Here is a 21,528-nt window from a genome sequence, read left to right on the forward strand (position 1 = left end):
TTCTTTGTCATAGATTAAATGAATAATCTAGAGATTACTCATAGATTAAAATAAACTACATAGGAATGGGTTTATTTCTGGGCTTTCTACTCTGCTCCATTGAAGTATAATGTCTGTTTTTGTGCCAGTATTATATTCTGATTACCCTAGCTTTGTAGTATAGCTTGAAATCTGGGACTGTGATACCTTCTGCTTTGTTCTTCTTTCTGAAGATTGCTTTGGCCTTTCAGGGTCTTTGTGATTCCATACAAGTTCTAGGATTAATTAATCTAGTTCTGTGAAAATTACTATTGGTATTTTGATAGGGAGTACATTGAATCTGTAGATTGCTTTGAGTAGTCCAGACATTTTAACAATGTTCTTTCAAACCCTGAACATGGGGTATCTTTCCATTTCTTTGTGTAATCTTCACTTTCTTTCATCAATGTCTTATAGTTTTCAAAGTATAGATCTTATTTGTTGAGAAGATTAATAATATCTTTGATACATGCCCTGTCACCATATATTTAGTACATGTGAAATTAAATCTTTTCCATTAGAAAAGGATCAGTAACAGTTTGTATTCCTGTGAAACATTACCAGCATTCACTGACAATGTTACCTTGGAAGCTATCTTGAGTCTCTTGCTCTCTGTCACAAGATAGTCTGAGTATATCGGGCCTGCATGTGTATATCCCACAAAAAATTATGCAGATCCATTATTCCATTGGTAACATCATTCTGAGGGGACAGAATGAGCGAGAGGTGACTAGAAAGCTGGAAGCATTGTTAAGGCCTACATCCTCCAGGGGATGAAATTCAGTTTTATAAACATTGAAAGAATGGCCACATTAATAAAATTGATAGGAATTCAGTGTCCAAGAGAGTACTTAGACATGCTCTCCAAAGTAAAGGACAAATTGCTGCATCTTGAATCTCCTACATGAAAGCAAAACCTTATAAAACCTGACATGCATCTTTGGATTCTAGAGACCCATAAAGCAGGTGAGGCAGAAGTCTACCAGCCTTGTGTGGTGCCTGCAACAGGAGAGAGAACTTCAATAATCACAGCCTGTGGTGTAAGCAGTCCTGCTACCTAGCCTATGTGATCCACCAGGCACTATATGGTTTTAAAAGTGTAAGTGGAGAGGAAAGTTACATTTGGGCCCTTGGTAGCAAGCCTCCATGGGACACTTAAAATGCAGGCCCTGGAATTCTGGAATAGAACCTTGCCATTCAAAGCAAATAATTCCATGCACATTGAGGAATAGCTCTCAGCTCTCCTGGGCCCTGGTGGAGATGGAATGTGTAATAATGGTCACAAAGTGACTATACATTTATACTTTTTTTTAACTAGATTATGTTGGACCCACTAACCTACAAATCTGAATGGGTCTGATATTAATCGGTACATTGTAAGATGGAAATTATACCTCTAGGTCTAAGCCTCACCTAGATCAGAGGTCATGAGAAGACTGCACACCACCTACTAACACTGCTCCTCACCTAGCTTTCACCTAAAGCCATGTAGGAAATCTTATATGGATCAATTGGAAAAGGAGAGAAAAATCTGAAGTTGGTTTATAGGTGGGTCAGCTAAGTTTCTGGGTACAAGCCAAAAAAAGATGTTATCTGCATTGCAGCCACATGAAAAAGTGATCTTAAGAGACAGTGGAGGGGGGGGGGGACAGAAAATATTCCTAGGTGTAGTATTATGAGCAGTGCAGCTGGTTATACACCTTGTGTAGAAGGAGAAGTGGCTCAGGGTGAGAATATTTATTATTCTTGGCAGTGGCCACCTTGCTTTATCTTCCAGATAAAGAATTGGAAGATGAATGACAAGCAGGTATAGAGTATGGATGGACATATAGACGGGGGCCTAGAATGTGAAGAATTTTGCATCATTCCATATCAATTGCAAGAAAACACTCATTTGTTCAGCACACCAAATGTTCAGCACAGCCAACCGGTTGGCATCAGCTAATGTATGCCATTGGTTAACCCAGAACTGACATGATGGGAACACGAGTAACATGGCTGTAGTGGCCCAGACAGAGGCTATGCATCTCATAGCATTTTCTCCTCCTTATAAAGACTGTTCCTGTTACCACTTTCTCAAGTTGTCAAGTAATATAAAAAAATCAAACAAAAAGCCACTGAGCTTCCAATATGGTACCGTTCCTTGGGGAGACCAACCGGATTCTTAGTAGAATTGACCACATTGAGCCCATTCCATCCTAGGATGGCCTGCAGTTCTTCTTTATAGAAAAAGATGCCTATTTCAAGTATGGCCATCATTATCTGATAGCTTGTAATGTTTAATCCCTCCAGGCATGGAATAACAAACTGTAGCCTTCAACTAAGAGACCTACTTAACAAGGAGATTGAAAGTGGGCCATAAGCATGGAAGAAGCAACCAGTTATGTAGAATGCTAGAATGGCCTCCTAGTAATGTTAGAGCTAAAGTGTTGGCTCAGAGAAAATATTTTGAAATAATGGGGATCTGTATCTTTGAAGATACAGTATATTTATTAAATCACAGGCTCTTGTAGTGCTCTGCATTCCCAGAAGGAAGGATATGTAGATCTAGTAATCAGGATGAGAGGTGAACACCAAGTAGATTATTGCCCTTGGTATTCACATTTCAACCACCTGGTTGAGCTGCTGTTCCCATTGCTAGGCAAAGGTTGTAGAAGGCCTGCACAGGAAAGGCATGCAGGGCATGAACTTAATTTCTAGTAGAACAGGGCTAATACTATCACAAGTAAAAAAAAAAAAAAAAAAAAAAAAAAGTATTTTTTTCCTTTCATGATAACCCTTTGGCTACAGATCATGCAGGCTTTGTAAAGAAGCAGCTGCTCAGATAATAACCTTTGGCCATGATGCAACCAATTAATTACTGTGTCATCCCATAAAAGGCTCCACAGAGCCATGTTGTCTTTGGCATATTAGCTGTCTCAAAATTATGGTAATATTCCAATGAGTCAACCTCGCATACAAATTTACAAATCACTGCTTTCTCCCACCTTCCCCTCAAAGCCCAATTATCTGTAAAGCAGATCAATCTCCAGATGATAAAAGCTGTGGATTTTACCAAACATAATTGTGATTGCATAACTCTTTAAAAATAATACTCTGGTGTTGTACAACCACAGAAGCTTTAAATATATATATATATAATATATATTTTTATGTATATGTATATAAATTATATGTATATAATATGTATGTATATATGTATATATTTTTATGTATATGTATATATATGTATATACACACACACACACGCACACACACATACACATTATTCATGAAGACTCTTGGTAACTGGTATGATGGGGACCACCATCCGGCAACATGAAAGGAACACTCAGGATCCATATGACTGGCCTGAGTTCTGTGCTGAATTAGTTTTTACTTCACAATTCACAACCAGAACCCAAATTCATTCTTTCATTGTAATTTTACTACTTTATATGATGTTTTGATAAGATTACACCATCTAGGGCTGCCTATGGCAGGCCCTGCAAGGGAGGACCTTTTCAAACTTTAAAGATCACATGACTAAGCACAGATTTTTATTCATTGGGGTTGGGATGAAGCCTGGAATTCTGTGTATCTAGCCAAGTTCCGAGGTGTCATAGATACTGATGATGTCTGAAGGACAATTTAAGTAGAAAGACTATAGGGTCTACTAATATTCTTTGGACAACTTTCTCCCTATTAACAGAAAGATTTTCTTTGTGCCCATGTTTTCCCTATTTGAATCAAGGATAAATCCTAATTGTTGAAATTTGATTATGATAGTTTTGTTCCCTTGACAGTGATCGGTTAGAGACAATCATAGGGGAGTTCTGGCCAATAAGGTGTGAGGGGGAAATCAGCTACAATCTTCCGGGAAAATATTTTTCACACTTCAGAAGGAGACATGCAAGATCTCTTCTCTGCTTTTGTATGCTCTTATTTCTGAATATGATGGGTGGAATTACTGTAGTATCTTGGAAGCATCCTGCAGATGAAGTCAGCACAGAGAGAGGTCAGAGTCAAGATAATGAGAGAAAACTCAAGCAGCATGTCTGTTATCATGCTGTCTTTGGACGTGTCCTTATCTGAAATACTTGAATGTTGTTTAAGACAATTGAAACCAGGCTTTGAAAATTACCTTGACTACAGAAGAACATTTAGAAATCATTTTAATTAAACTCTGTATCTTATATACTAGGTTTATGTCTTTGGACATGTTTTGGTTTGCTCCTTTATAAAGCAGAGATGATTGTAATAGTGACCACCATATATGACTGTCATGATTTTTAGATAGGATTCTGCTTGTTAGCTGTTTATCACACTGCCTGGTGTATATTGCATGTTCTAGGAAAATGATAAATGATTGTCCGTATTCTATTTGTGTACTACTAGTGTTGAGGAATTCACTAACTTATGTGATAGCCTTTTCTGTCATTGGGCACTCTCTTTTGTTCAAAAAGGATCTTTTCTTTTCTTTTTTTTTTTTAATTGAGTTAAAGTCTATTTTCCTCTTTCTTTCAAGCTTTAATCCTGGCTTTGACCTGTGGAAGTACAGGGGATAAGCATGACCTTCTTGTTCATGATAGTCTACAAATAATTTTAATGACCCACTTCTAAAACACTCTCTTTTCTGGCTAAACCTCATTAGGCCTTTCAAATGTTTCTCCTATATCATGGTTTCTAGATCCCTTTCGGATTATCCCACCCTGTTTTTCTGGATTTTGTTCATTCCAGCTAAAGATTACATACTTAGTAGTACCTTTTTTCTGCTCCACAGCTAGAGCTGTGGCTCATAGTTCTGCTTCTAACAGTAAAAGATCTGTGTTGCTTACATGCAGTTTTAAATTATTTGATTTAAACTTTACAATATCCTGTTTGCATGTCCACTCTATTTACTTGTTCTTGAGTGGTCTGCCTTAAATTGGGTATGCACTGAGGGCAAAAGTAATCTATAATTCAAGCATATATTCCTGGTTTGTCCATGATGATACTGTTTTATTCCTAATGTCTTGGTGTAATTATTAACCACTCCTTTTACTTTTACTTTTAAAAGTATCTCTGTTTAAGGATAAAGTATATGGGGCACCCTAGTTATAAGCTGTACACAGATTTTTATTTATTTAACATTTTTTAAAAACTTTGTTTTAATTCCAGTTAGGTAACATATAGTATAATATTAGTTTCAGGTGTACAAGGCAGTGATTCAACACTTCCATACATCACCCCATGCTCATCACAACAAGTGTGCTCCTTAATCCTCATCACCTATTTCTCCCATCCCCTCATCCCCCTCCTCTGATAATGATCTGTTTGTTTTCCATAATTAGAGCCTGTAGAACAGGGTATGGTGGTTCCTCAAAAAGTTAAAAAAAGAACTACCACCATCTAACAATCACACTACTAGGTATTTACCCAGAGAATATTAGAACCCTAATTCAAAAGGATACATGCTATCTTTACAGCAGCATTCTTTACAATAGCCAAATTATGGAAGCAGCCCAAAAGTCCATCAACTGATTAATGGATAAAGAAGATGTGGTATATATATATACACGCAATGTAATAATATTCAGCCATGAAAAAGTATGAAATATAGCCATTTTGCAACAACATGGATGGAACTATAGAGTATGATGCTAAGGGAAGTAAGTCAATCAGAGAAAGACAGATACCATATGTTTTCACTCATATACGAAAATTAAACAATAAAACAAATGAGCAAAGGGGGAAAAAGGCAAATCAAGAAACTGTAAATAGATTTTTAATTAGGGATTTGTGACAGATCCATTAAAAGACTATGGAGTTTGAATCAACGACCTAAAGTTCACGTCTTTAGATGACATGTCATGTACGGAGCACATAATGTGGATTACCAGCTCTGGTATTTTCCAATACATTTTCTATTTTACCATCCACAATTTCCAGACACCATCACGATTCCTATTTCTCTCAAGAGATACAATTTATTATTTTTTTCTGTTGTTGAAGAGTCAGCCCCTAATATCACTTAGGGCATGAATGTAGGAATCTCCATGACTCATTCCATTCTCTCAGGGAATGGCTACTGTAGTCTGAAAAGAAAAATACAATCAGTGACTAATGTAATCACAAGGAAAGTTTCTACTCTGTGTTAATTGCTAAATAAACCATAACCTGCAAAGAAAACCCTATTTCCACCTAATGCAATTCGGAGGTTTTCCAGGTGGCTTTTATATTTGTGATGGAACTCAAAGTTTCAGAAAACTTTACAATAGGCTCAAACTGTCAACTTTATGGAAATGAAAAATTGTCAAGTTGAATTCCATTCTGAGCAGTGCAGAAGGGTGAGCGCTCAGTTTGAATGCTATTAGGTACGGTGTCCCCACAGCCACCTGCTTTTTGCTTGTAATGAACAAATCAGTACTATGTTAAAATGAGACTTCCACCCTTGAATAGGATGGATAGTTGTGCAGTTAAGTGGATATCTGACCTAAGAAATAAATATCTTGCAAGAGGGAAATGATGCATCTTTAAGTTACTCTTAGCAAAAGATAGAATTTTTTTTGTCTTATTCTTCCCTGGTATTCAAAATAGTGTAATCGAATTGTGTTTTCTTCTTTGAGGCATGTAATAGAGTGGAAATGGAGATTTTGAGAACCAAATTCTCATTAGTAATTGAAACACATATCCAATATTATTCCATGTAATTAGAGCTACAATACTGATTTCGATTTTGTATGGTTAACCAAATATTCTCAGAAAACACATTAATTAGTTACTTTATGATAATGAAAATGTACTTTTAGAAATACGATTGTAACAGTTTTTGCTTCTTTTTAAGAGGTGACTGAATTCTAAAACTGCAACAGTGAATAAGATATATTTTATTTTTATGTTTGGCAGAAATGTTTACATTACATAGTAAAACTTGCAGAATTCCCATCAAGGCTGAATTTGTTTTCTTGTGCCCCTGCTGCGCTTGCTACTGGGATAGTACAGCTAAACTGTATGAACTTTTATCTGATATTCAGGGGAATTGGAGTGGAAATTAAGCATCATTCTGGCTCTTGGTAAATTCTCCCATCCCTGGAGATTAGACAGTCTATGATTCAATGAAGCAGGGTTGCAACATTCACAGACTTTTTAAACAAACAGGATAACACGAACAAATAAAAGAGCTGTGTGCTTGTCAACAGCCTTACCATAGCATCACCCTTTGGATCCAGTGAGTGCACATGTTTCAAGATTTGAAAAAAAGATTTGCAAACTTGAGGGGACTTTTTGTGGAACTTTACCATAGTTGGAAAAAAAATCTTAGTAAGAGATGTGTATTAGTTTCCTGATGATTAGGCCTGGGAAAGAGTTAGTCCTAGCCCTTGTACAGGATGGGCATTACACTGGATTTTTTTCTGGAAAGGCAGTCTCCACTAACTGGTCTGGATAAAGGGTTGGCACCAGAGCTGCAGGTGGAAGTGAGGTGCTCCAACCAGTGGGCAGAGCATGGCAGTAGAATTGTAGTGTGGGCAATACAAACTAAGAACCTAGAGAAAAGATTTGGTTTAGCAGAATGGGTTTGAAATTAGAGCCTTAGCTCTGTCATCTCCCAGCTATGTCATATTACTTAACCTCTCTGAGCCATACTTTTCTCATTTAACAAAATGCTGATAATAGAATCTGCTGTATAAAGTGGTTGTGCAGATTAATTAAATCATAGACATAAAGCCCTAGGATCTTGCCTAGCTCAATGCTTAATAAATGGCAATTCTCTGCAGCCCCCAAGGAAGGATATTGGTATGGGCAATGCAGCACCCTAGTCATTAAATGTGAGTAAATTAATTGAAAAATCCAAGCCGTTCGAATCTCTCAGACTAGAATACTGCTAGAGCTGGCTATGTCATTTGCAAGGGTTAGTGCAAAATGAAAATGCAGAGCCCCTTATTCATAAATTTAGATTTTCTTTTTTTTTAAGATTATACTTTTATTTATTCATGAGAGACACAGAGAGAGACAGAGAGAGGCACAGACACAGGCAGAGGGAGAAGCAGGCTCCATGCAGGAGCCCGACGTGGAACTCGATCCCGGAACTCCAGAATCACTCCCTGGGCTGAAGGCAGGTGCTAAACTGCTGAGCCACCCAGGGATCCCATAAATTTCGGTTTTCAAGACCGTCATTACAGAATTAAGTCAAGAGCAACGTACTTCTAAGTGTGGGGTCTGGCACACCTGCACAGTTTGGGCGCCACGAAGCTGGTCTTGGCTCTACAGTTACTTTCCAACTGTTCTCCCTGCATTCATTCTTATTCATCTATAATGCATTCTTCCCACAGCAGATGGGGTGAAAGTCTCAATTCATAAAATAGATCCTGTGACAACATGCTTTAGTCATAAACTGAGAAGAAGTAGAACATAACAAAAGCCACATAGCACAATGGTTAAGTGGGTGGGTTCTGAAGCTGGACATTCCTTTCTTGGCTGTTTTGATCTTATCTGTGATCTTGAGCAAATGACTGAAGTTCAGTTGATTGTGTTCTAAAATGGGCAGGATAATAAATACCCACCTGGATAGAGATATTGTAAGGATTAAGAGAAATAACTCATGTGAAGCATTTGGAATATTGTTGGGTACACAGAAACCACTTTAACAGACACTAGCTACTATTTTGTGAAGGAGAACTCTGCTTTAAGGGTGACATTAATGTGGCCCACCAGCTGTCTGCCACCTACCTAGCTCTGCCATCTAGCTCATCTCCTTCTGTTTTTGTCTTTTCTTGACCAATGAGGCACACTCATTGTTTTGTTATCTAGTTCCTCAGGTTCATCAGTCTTTTTTATTTATATATTTATTTATTATTTTTTTGCTCCAGGTCTTTTTTTTTTTTTTTTAAGATTTTATTTATTCAGGGGAGACATGGAGAGAGAAGCAGGGACACAGGCAAAGGGAGGAGCTCCATGCAGGGAGCCCGATGCGGGACTTGATCCCAGGCTCCGGGATCACAACCTGAGCCGAGGGCAGATGCTCAACCACTGAGCACCCAGGCACCCCATGCTCCAGGATTGTGTCTACAAAGAATGCCTTTTTTCACCTCGATGTTTTAGATCTGACCTCAGGTATTCCTTTCTTAGGGAAGACATCGATATAGCGCTAGTCTAAATCCGCTCCCTCTGTATTATGTAGTTCAATGCCGTGGTTATTTGCTTGGTAGCACTTTTCATTGTTGGAACTTAAATATTTTGTTACATGTTTGTTTCATGTCTGCCTTCCCATGAGGGTAGAAGACCACATGTGATGTGTTTAACAGTTTATCTCTGGCACTCAGCAAAGTGCCTGGCACATGGAAAGCAAGCAATAAGTATCTGTCTAATAAATAAATGAACAAAGAATGGCACACACTTAGAAAGGAGGGTCATTTGGATAAATGAGGAACCTTGGCTAAGAAGCAGAGGTTGGGACTAACATAAAATACTAGGGAGCCTAGTGGAGAAGGAATATTAACACTGCAAATGATTGCTTAAATAATTTCCCTTGGCGATGACAGTGACTCTGTTTTGAGTCCTTGCTATGTACCAGGTCTTCTACATTACACATTTAACTCATTGAAGCTTTACGAAAATTCTAAACATGACAGGACATGCTCTCCTTTTTGCACAGCCTAGGTGTGGTAGAACTGACATGTGAATTTGTTCCCTTGATTTTGGCCCAAGTTGTAGTTGGGAGCTGACATGCTTATGTTTGTTACTCATTTTTTTTATAATAAATTTATTTTTTATTGGTGTTCAATTTGCCAACATACAGAATAGCACCCAGTGCTCATCCCTTCAAGTGCTCCCCTCAGTGCCTGCCAACCAGTCACCTCTACCCCCTGGCCTCCTCCCCATCCACCACCCCTAGTTCGTTTCCCAGAGTTAGGAGTCTTCCATGTTCTGTCACCCTTTCTGATATTTCCTACTCATTTCTTCTCCCTTTCCCTCTATTCCCTTTCATTTTTTAAACCTCCTATCCAGTGCTATCTAGTTTAGTCTCTTATCCCATTGATAGATAATTACTGAATCTTTTTTATTTTTTTATTTTTTTAAGATTTTATTTATTCATGAGAGACACAGAGAGAGGCAGAGACACAGACAGAGGGAGAAGCAGACTCCCTGCAGGGAGCCCAATGTGGGACTCGATCTCAGGACTCCAGGATCACGCCCTGGGCCAAAGGGAGGTGCTCAACCACTGAGCCACCCAGGCATCTCAATTATTGAATCTTTAAAATCAGCAGTATAGATATGTAGCTTAATACAACAAAATGGACCAATTTAAATGTACAGCTTGATGAGTTCTTCTTGATGAAGTCATGAAACTACCATCACCACAAAGAGTTGCTTTCTGACCCTTGACAATTGACCACTTTTCTTAACCCTGGCCTCTGACATTCTAGTTTTCTTTCCTACCATTCTGGTTTTCCTTTTCCTGAAGGAAGCATAAATGGAAGGAGAGTTTGAAGTCTTTTGTGTCCAATTTTATTCACCGAGCAGAGTGGTTCAGATTCATTTGTGTTGTAGTGATGGCATAGTTCATTTCTTTCAACTCTCAAGTAGTATCCATGGCATACATATGCCACATTCTCATTACCCATTTACCAGCTGAGAGATACTTTGGTTGACTCTAGCTTTGGGCTAATGTGAATAAAGCTGCATGAACACTGGTGTCGAGGCCTTTGTGTAAATATGCAGATATTGCCTTTTAAACAGTGATGTAAGTGTATTTAAAATTGAACAGGAACTAGATTTTTAATGACATTATTTAAGGTAGACCTTTAAGTGAGACCCCTTAGCAGTTAGTTTTTCTTTTTCTTTTTAAGATTTTATTTATTTTTTCATGAGAGACATAGAGAGAGAGAGAGGCAGAGACATAGGCAGAGGGAGAAGCAGGCTCCATACAGGGAGCCCAATGTGGGACTCGATCCCAGGATTCCAGGATCATGGCCCGGGCTTAAGGCAGGCACTAAACCGCTGAGCCACCCAGGGATCCCCAGCAGTTAATTTTTCAACCCTATGTGATCTCTCTTCTCCTTCTTTTGTCCCTTCTTGCTTTATACTCTTCTTCTTTTTCTTCTTCTCCTTCTTCTTCTTCATCATCATCATCTTCTTCTCCTCCTCCTCCTCCTCCTTTTGCTATAGTTGGATGATTTTTTAAAAAATTAATCTGTCAACAACTGAAACCTACTCCTGTGAGCATGAGTTCACCAGTTTCTCCCTGAAGATGTATTTTTTGTTTATTATTGAAGGACAGATGATACACAATGTTACATTACTTTCAAGTGTGGAACATAGTGATTTGACATCCCTCTGTGTTATTCTGTGCTCACCACAGTGTAGCTACATCCTGTCACTGTGCAATGCTATTACAATACTATTGACTATATTTCCAATGCTGTATGCTCCAGTCCCATGACTAATTTATTTTATAACTGGAAGTTTGTACCTCTTCATTGCCTTTACCTATTTTGCCCATGTTCTCACCCCTTCCCTTTGGCAACCACCAGTTTGTTCTCTGTATTTACAGGGATATTTTTCTGCTTTTTTATTTGATTAATTCATTTGTTTTGTTTTGTTTTAGATTCCACTTATAAGTTAAATCATATGGTTGATCGCTCTGCTAAATGGAAATTTTTCCTTCCTGTTTTTTAAAGACCATGATTTCAAAGCCGTGAAAGGCAATATCAAAAATCAGTAACTTAAATACCTTGGAAATTGCTTTTTCTTGTCTGCAGAATCTTTTGTTCAATTAAATAATGGTACTATGTAGTAATGATTTTTTAAATTTCCTTAGTATTAGCAGAAAGCTTGCTTTAAGTGAAGCTGGGCAGGATTTACAAGCTTGCAGTGTGTCTGCCTGTGTCTTCAAGCACAGAGAAATAGAACCATTCACAAGGTGAAGTTGCATGTCTTGTGAATAGCTGTAAATGGGAATGGAGGGCAGAATGACAGTTCTTATCCATAATACATATTTTCCATGGTGCAGTAGTACCTCTGCCACAAAGAGCTTTGTCCAATTATACAATCAGGAGAAGGAGAATGAAAGAGAGAAAAAGCCAGTTGGAAAATAAAAGATAGTTTAGTGCATTTCAGATATTAATGCATCCCAGACATAATTCACCTTCATCCAGTTTATCCCAAGTTTTTTAGTAATGAGATATTAATAGAGGTAATTCGGCTCCAGACATCAATGTGAGTCTCATTGGCTATGATGTATGAAAGCTGAGAAGAAGCAAAAATGAAAGATGATTTTTATTATTCAACATTTCCAGGTTCCAGAGCATATCACATTGTCATTTCTCCTTGTTTTAACATAAAGGGAATCACTAAGGATTACCTGAAACTGACCAGTGCTCTTTCTTGTGTACTTTGACATTCTGGAGCTGGGTCTGTGGGAGGAGAGATGCTAGATTAATAGGGAATCGGCAGGTCTTTTTGTGACAGCAGGATTTTGTGACAAGGTGGAGCTTATCAGGGGACCAATCGTGAGAGGGATTTCAAAGACTTAACTCCCAGCTGTAACTCTTACAGTAAGGCATTCCATGAGAGTGCCTCATAATTCCCAAAGCCATAATGTGTACCTTATATTAGGAATAAATTAATACCCAGGGGAATTTGGATGCTATTTAGAAACTACTTAGAGGTCTTTTAAAGAAGATAATTGGCTAAAAAGGGGCTATTTCTAAGTAAATACAGTATGAGAAAGGTCAATTGTGGATTTTTATGAGTAATAATGACATGATTTAAAGCTCATTCTTTGAGAGAAAATACACTTTATTTTTTAGATTTAATTTTTTAAGTAGGCTCCATGTCCCATGTGGAGCTTGAACTCAAAACACTGAGGCCAGAAGTCACACACTCTACCCACTGAGCCAGCCAGTTGCCCCCAAAGCAAGCTTTTGAGTAAGACTAAAATCCTTAAAATTCCTTTTTGTAGGTGATTTTCCCACAAATGAATCAGTATTTTTTTAGCCATATTAGTTGTCTTTGCATCTCTTATTTCTTTTGTCTGGCCAGCGGCTCAGAATGAGGCTTTCTTTTGTACAAAATGGTGTCTATGTGTGTCCACTTCAATAGATGTTGGCAAAGAGCTCTCAGACATTTGCTTTCCCAGCCGGCTCCATTCTCTACCTCTAGTATCCTACAAAAGTCAATTGTTTGTATGTTTCATATAAATTCCAGCAAGTTCTATTTTTATGTCCACATGCATATTAATTTCCCTCGATTTTGAGTGTGACATTATGGACCTTTTTATACTATAAATAGAGGAAACCAATTTTGTTTTCAAAGTAATCCAGCTCTAGGAAAATGTGATGTGGAGAGACACAGTTTTTGTTTTTGTTTTTTAGAGAGAGAGAAAGAAGATGTGTGCATAAGAGAGAGCATGAGCAGGGCAGTGGGAGAGGGAGAAGCAGACTCCCCACTGAGCAGGGAGTCTAACGAATCAGGGCTCTGTCCCAGGACCTAGGGATCATGACCTGAACAAAAGGCAGATGCTTAACTCACTGAGCCACCCAGGTGCCCCGAGAGCAGTATTTAAAAGGTTATACTTCTTAGGCTTAATTCTCTAAAATTCTCATAAGCAGAATGTGATGCAGGGAAATACCAAAAGAAAAACTCACTCTAAGTTCCAAAGCTGTCCCAATACTTATTTAATTATAGAAGCAGAGATATCAAACTGTGAGCGGGGACCGCTCGATCTGTAACACTTACTACTAGCAAGAATTTTGACCTAAAACCACAGTGTAGTCCCTTGGGCAGCAGGTAGGAATATGTAGAAAACAAATTTGCTCGGATTATTAGTCATATTAGTTGAAGTACCCTTTTTACATTCCTATGGTCTGCAGGCTTTGGTGAAGGATGTCCAGCCTGGATTACTTGAGGTACAAAGAGAGTTTTCCTCTCTGTCTAGAAGATCACTGATAGCCTGATCCCCTCAGGTTGAGTGAGACAAAGGCCTCGGACCCACCTTGTCTTGTCAATCTCAGGAAGCCAGAGAAAGGGAATAGGGAGGAGCATAGGCCTCTCATGACAGACTGCTCCTTGGTTCAGAGGGCTGCCCTATCTTGCTCCTTAAGACTCATGGAAGAAGATATATACAAAGAGAGAAGAGGTATCTGCCCCAGTATAGTTGCCTCTGCTCCTGGTAAATCCTATTCTCTAATCCATCCCAGTAAATGTTTGCTGTATTGATAAATCAGTAAGCAGCAGTCTCCCCATGAGGGGTAGAGTGAGAAAGCAAGCAAGTTTTGAACATAGATGGGTTTTCTGAGCTTTGACTGCAACACCATCACCCATCCACTATTACATTTATACCAAAGGCTTTTTTAAAAATGTTGACATGAATCACAGCTGTAGAAATATTTATTCATCTGTGCTCTGTTGTTTCTGTTACTTATTTAAACTTTATTCCAGGGATTTGATAATGAAAAAGATAAGTAAAACCACACCTCTGAAACCCTATAATGCTCCATCAGATTTACATTTGGGCCATCCACTATCTTTTTATACCCATCTATATAGACAGAGCTGTAAAGCATCTAAACAGATGTCACTCTCAAAGCCTAGTGTCTTCACACAATTTCCTGACTCTCTGATGTAGCAGTTGGTAGTGTTCATCAGTAGCTAAAGAATAACCTGGATTTTTTTTTCTGGGCAAGAAATTTTTATGTTTTAATCAATTTATGTGGCTGCCCATTAGTTTGTAAAATATTCAGTGATTAGTCTCAACTAATATATGTATCCATAGCTCTTACATGATGTCAGGAATCAATTTTATTTTCAATTTACCTTAAACTTCAGTTTAATAAAATGTATAGATCTCTGGTGGTGGGAAGAAAGATGCCAGAATTAAATGATAGGTCCAGAGAAAGGAGTTTAAAACTGTTTTCCATACATTAAAACTTCTGAATGGCAGTGTGATATAATCTGGTAGTTATAGACATTGAGTATAATCTGGTAGTTATATACATTTTCTTTCTGTAAACATCACTGGAGTTGAAGTCATGAAGCTGATGACAAAATGATGTTCTATCTGCTTCTGTATGTCATTTGGGCTGACTATGACTGCCTGCCAGTGATTATACCTTTTTAAATCTCCGTAAAGAAAACTTTTGTTTTGTTTTGTTTTGTTTTTTTCTTAATGCAAACCGAATTCACACAGAGTACTGTGGCATGTTTCTTCAAACACCTAGCCTTCAAGCACTTTCCAATTAATAAAGACTTGGGAAATGTTTTCTGGAATTAATGAGGTTTTTCAAGACACATGCCATTGAATGCACAGCTCCTTGTTTCTGTTGCTATTTATACTACCTCATGGAGATTTTACTGTTAGGTGTTTTTTTTTTTTTTTTTTTTGGTAAGCTCTGCATGAAGTCACTTATAAAAATGAAACTTCCTTTTAACTGTTCTAATCTTATATATGGAACAAGCTAAGTGCCTAGTAAATTGAATAAATACTCCACTGCCAGTATTAAATAAAATAATTTAAAATGTACTTCAAAATGGTGAAACACAGTCATGTAGTATTAAGAATAGGAAGTAGTAATTTTAGAGACAGAACATTCTACAGGGATAATCTTAGGAATTAAATAAACTTAGGAGCTTATTTAAAGAGTAAATAAGCTCTAACAGGAGTAAACTGTTACTCTACAATCACCAAAATATTTCAACATAATTTTTGTTCAGTCTAATCAATTTTATTAAAGAAATACTTCTTGGAAATCTATGACTTGCATCCCATCTTGGTAGTTAGATAGTCATTATTCATGGCTTAATTACTTGGTTTCCAGTACTAATACCATTCTTTTCTGGGTTGCATCTCATCTTATTATCATTGTTTTCTACCAAAGTACATCATTAAATGAATTATTGCTGAGTCTTTCATGTCTGACAAAGTCCTTCACTACTTTGCCCACAGACTTAATGATATTTTAGCTGGATATAGAATTATTAGCCTGTGGATACAATTCCATCTAGAGCTTTCATGGGTTCCATCCTTAATATTTAGAAACCATAATGGCAGGATGATCAATACTAAAGTCCTTTTTAGTTTTTGGTGGGTAAGCATTTTTCCTGCTCATTCTCTGGAATATTTTAGGCCATTCTTTTAATCTAAGTTTTCTGAAATGCCAAATTCTAGGTGGTGCAGTTTTGGTCATTCAATTGTTTTTTTTCATTGTGAAAATTAAGATCTTAGCTTTGGATAATTTTTAATTTATGATGTGACTATTTTCTTATTCATGTTCATCTTTCTAGAACTTTATTTGGAATGCAAAATAAATAATTATCTGTGAACTTCTTAAATTGCTCCTCAGTATCTCTTACATTTTTGTTTTCCTTTGCCTTCTCCAACCATTTCTGTTCTTTTTTAGAATTGTCTTTTTCATTTTCTTCTTTTTTGAATTCTTTTTCTTTAAATGGTACCTATTTATATACATTTTAAGAACTTAAAAAAATCAATGAATGCACAACACAGACTTGAAAAAATAAATCTCCTTTCTCTTTGTCTGCCATTAGATACATCTTCATTTTTACCCAAATGGGAGCTTACTATGATAAGCAAGTTTTTCAGTCTTGTGGGCTTTTTTCCTCTTAAAGTATTTTGGAGATAATTCCATCATAACCTGTATAAATCCACCTCTTATACCATTGTATGTCTCTAATATAATCTGCTTTCTCAATTCAGTCTTGACAATCACATACGTATATTTTAGTTTTGGGCTTCCACAAGTAATGTTAAAATTTTCAGTCAATTATCTTTTTGTATAAACTGTGCATGCCTATAAAATAAAATCCAGAAGCAGAAATACTAAGTAATAAAATTCTTGTATTTTAGTACTGTGGTATATATTTGCTTAATATTTTATTGAGTTTCTTTCCAGAGAGGATACACAAATTTATATTCCTATGAACAATGAATGCCTGTTTCCCCATATTTGCCAATGCTGGGTATTAATTTGCTTTTTTGATATATGCTGTTCATAGTGGTAAAAACATAGCCTTTTTGTTTTGGTTTGCAGTTTTTCAATTATGACTAAATTTGAACATTTCTCAAGTACTTCAGTGCCATTTGTGGCTTTATTTTTCCTGCATTTGAAATGTCTTTTACATCTTCTGCCCATACTTTTCCCTAAGAATTTGAAATTTTTCCTCAGTGATTTGGGACCTATTTATACAGAATAGAAATAATTTTGTATATCTCACATGTTTACTATTCTTCTGGTTTGTAATATGTTTTAAAGCCAGTCTTTTGCATATTTTTGGTATGTGATTTCAATTTTCTATGAAGTCAAACATATCAATTTTGTCTGTTATGGCTTTCCTTTACAGTTTTGTTTTTCAGTTTATTTAAGGAACTCTACACCTCATGTGGGGCTTGAACTCATGATCCTGAGATCAAGAATTACTTTTCTGACTGAGCCAGCTGAGCACCCCTTTTATGCCCTAACTTAAATTATCCACACTCTAAGATTAGCATATGTATCTGGAAACTATATATATAATATGTGTGCATGTATATATATATATATATATATATATACACACAATATGCACACACACATATAAATCATACAAACACAGGTGATTATCCTTTTAAAGCTAAAGCTAAAAAACAGGATCATCAGGTTTTTTTTTAAAGCAATAGATATTACTTGAAATTTTCTTCAGTGCATTATTTATCAGAAACATAACCAGTTTGATATTAAAAGTGTTTTTAGTTTAAGGTAATTTTCTGCAAATTTTGGTACCTAGCCTATAACACACATGCATGCTTTAAATGTGCCTATAAATTAAGCATGAGGCAACTAATTAGGTGTCTTTAAGATGAAGACTTCAACTGTCTTCTCTCAAGGGTATATGCTTGAGAAAATTCTAAAGCTGTGAAAAAAATAAGAGTTATGGAAACCCCTGATTTTAGCCTCCCTAAATGTAGCAGGTATCTCATATCCGCAACATGGGCAGTTATTCTACCTTATGCATTGCTCACAGACATAGGAGTAAGAAGACTCAAGTCCGGGCAGCCCGGGTGCCTCAGCGGTTTAGCGCCTGCCTTCCACCCAGGGCGTGATCCTGGAGACCTGGGATCGAGTCCCATGTTGGGCTCCCTGCATGAAGCCTCCCTCTGCTTGTGTCTCTGCCTCTCTCTCTCTCTCATTCTCTGTCTCTCAAGAATAAATAAAATCTTAAAGAAAGAAGACTCAAGTCCAATTTCTTTGGTCCGTGGACTGTGTGTCAGGCACTGTAGTGAGCTCTGGACATGCAGCCTCATTTGCTGAGCTGCATAATAGCTTGTTCTGATAGGTAGTATTGCCTATGCCATTTTACAGTACACCCAAACTTGGAGGCATTATGTAATTATCCAACATCATGCATGTAATAAGCAGCAAGAAAAGAGCAGATGGGAAATCTTCCTGACTCTGTAGCCTTCTTCACTTACTGTTTATTTCATACCACCTAATGTTTGTTCATGTGGCTGTAAACTTTTGAAATGGGGATTCAGGAAGGAAGTCGCTAATTTGCTGGGGCTAAGTCTCTTTATCATAATTAGCTCCCAATTTTTTAGTCTTGATATTTCATAGTCTTTAAGATGAAGGAAATTGCTACCATTTTGTGGTCTACTAGAAGATACTATACATTGGGTTTTGTATTTAAAGTAATTAGGGATTCAGACTCTAGGCTCATATGGGCCTGAATTCACAGCCTGTGTTTGATCTTAATGGTTATATGACATCAGGCAAATTAATTAACCTTTAAATCCCATTATACTATCTCTTAAGAAATGAGATTAGTAATAGCACCTATTTTAAGAGCTTGCAAAGGATGTTAAATGAACATAAGCTTTTCCAGAACAAGGAGTTTTGTTTTGCTCATCGCCATATCCTAAGTACCTAGGAAAGTGCCTATACATAGTAATTGCTCTATAAATAGTCATTGAGTAAGTATCACAAGCGCTTATTGCACTGCCACTGGATCTGTCACTGTTAGTGCAAATAATAATAGTATATACATTTAAAGTCCTCTTTCAGTGAGGAGGATGTGAGATTCTTAGTTAAATAAAAAATTTTTCAGTGAAAATTAGCAGAGATGACATTCTATGAAACCCATTTCCTTACCATCCATCAACCTTTGCTGCTTTTATGCATCAGAAGGATGTTTACCCTCTCCTCATTGATTAAATAAAGGAAGAAAAGACAATTGGTGACACAGTTTATTTAAATCTGTAATGTTGAGTAATGATATTTCACTTTAAGTAGAGCTTTGCAAAATGCTGCAATTGACTGAACCAGTTTTTAAGGATGCAGAACTGAGTATATTTCACAGAGGGAGACAATGGGGGAGAGAGTTTTTAAGAACTGAAATGTGGTGGTCAAATGCACCTTCCCACTATGAATGTTAGAGTGGGACTTTATCTGTATTCATTCTGGAGAATGTGTTCATTGCTCTGAGTGAGAGCCAACACCTGATCACGATCCCCATTCAAAGGACTCATGTGAATGAATTTAGCCACCAGAGTTAGGTTCTACTGGAGCCAATACACTCTTGCTGTCTTGTTTATTACTGTTGTTCCAGTATTTAGAAGTAAGTAGTCAATAAAATTTAAGTGAAGGACTGAAGCCATTGACAGTCAGCCTTTAGAGTAGTTGTTCCTTTCAAACTAGTCTTTATCAATTGTACACTTTTATTTTCATTGGGGAAATATAAGTAGAGCATATATATTCTAGGGAATTTTGTCAAAAATAAAATAGTTATTTATTATTTATCATACCAATCAGGGGAGATCAATGGACTTTTTGTTCTTGACATACTTAGTTGTGAATTAAAGTGAAAAATGATCATTCCATAGGCATAGATGCACAATAAATCATTAACATATTGTAACTGAAAAAAAATTGAAACCCTTGAAGACAAATGCCCTGTCTTCTTGGATGATCTGCAGCAGGGTTGGAACTCAGAAACTAATCTTTAGGTCAATGTTTTGTTTGTTTGTTTGTTTGTTGTTTTCTAGAATGGCAATCAAATAAATTAGTTTCAAATAATAATCCAAATGTAATAAGTTTATATTTACTATGCTGTAGTGATTTGGACATTTGAAAATGGATATTTATTTTATATTGTTTACCAATATGGGCACAAAACCTGGCATGTTCCAGAACCTGGGAGAATATTTCTGTTCTATGCATGCATGTGTCTTGAGCACGCATGTGTAACTACCTCACATGGGTGCAAGATGAGTTGCATTTGGGATTTAAATCATTGTTTTGTAACCTGACAAGATGCTTTGACAGACAGTTAAGACTGAAGCTACTGTGAAAACTGTTCTCTCATTACTTTCCATTGCTCAATTATTTTGAGCCTTAACCAAAACAGGGATTCATCACCTCCAGAGAGACGTCAGAAGATGTCAAGATGCAGATTTGTCTTTTTTATCCTTGCCTTGCAAATGAGATTCAATTGTCAAAATGACAGAAGATTCAAGCCGGAGAGAAGCCCCCAGTAAAATGTCAGAACTTCATCACGTTATGAGTTGCACCTGGCACATTAATAAGTGTTCATTGATGTTGGGCTTGACCTCAAGCCAACGGCTGGACTTCTGGACAGAAATTTTGCAATTGCTAATCAAACACATGGGACATATAAATTACATAAGGGTATAATTTAAAAGGTATGAGACAGATTCGTTACATCAGCTATTGATTTGTCCTCTTTTGAACTTCAAAGAACTTTTATAGTGTGTAACTTTGTGACATGGAAGCCAATAAACACAAAAAGAAGTGTTGTTTATAGTGACCTCATTATGCTCAGTGTTCAGATAATGATCTGGGTCTTGCAGAAAAGACTTTGATCTGAGAAATTGTGCTGGAAATCTTTCTGAACCAGGTTTTCCTATGGCATAAAAATAATTTTGTGTTGCTGGCTGTGCAGTAAAAGAAGCTTCATTTGGTTAAGGGGGCTCTTTATCTGGCTTTGTTTACTCTGAATATGAGAGCCTTTGATTCTAACATATCAAGTGAGGTGTGTGTTCTGGACACTGTAGTTGACTTGTCAACATTGATGCCAGCTTGGACCATTAGTCTAAGTCAGCCACAGCAATTTCATTTCCATTGCCAGCAATCAGTTTAGTTGGGGCATGTGACCAAATCCTTGGTAATGAGAAATCCATGTTTCAATGTAAAGAATCCACCCTCCTTAAGAAAAGCGCCAAGAATTCACTTGCCATATATATTATGTCATATATTTACTTGCCACAGCCAAACTATGGCGCTTTGGAGCTTCCCTTCCAATGGGAAGCAGTGTGAGGTTATAGCTGACAGCGTGGAGACAGAAAGAACCTAAGTCCTTGTTAAAATCACTGAGCAACTGGATCAATTAATCTTGCAACCCCCTGTACTCACATTTTTGATTTTTGCTTTGTTTTTTATGGGAGATAAAATGTTTTATTGCTCCTTAATTCGGCCTAAGCTGATGCTTCTATTACTTCAAAACAAAAATAGCCTAATTAAGATAGATCTGTTGTATGGACCC

General features: G+C 37.0%; 1 long non-coding RNA gene across 1 annotated transcript in view; it reads left to right on the forward strand.

Annotated features, from left to right (window-relative positions):
• Positions 1 to 21,528, forward strand: part of LOC119873857 — a 228,991-nt gene that overhangs the window by 140,135 nt on the left and 67,328 nt on the right. The gene's annotated exons all lie outside the window — the stretch shown is intronic.

This window comes from Canis lupus, chromosome 11 (assembly GCF_011100685.1).
Source record: "Canis lupus familiaris isolate Mischka breed German Shepherd chromosome 11, alternate assembly UU_Cfam_GSD_1.0, whole genome shotgun sequence".
NCBI lineage: Eukaryota > Metazoa > Chordata > Mammalia > Carnivora > Canidae > Canis > Canis lupus.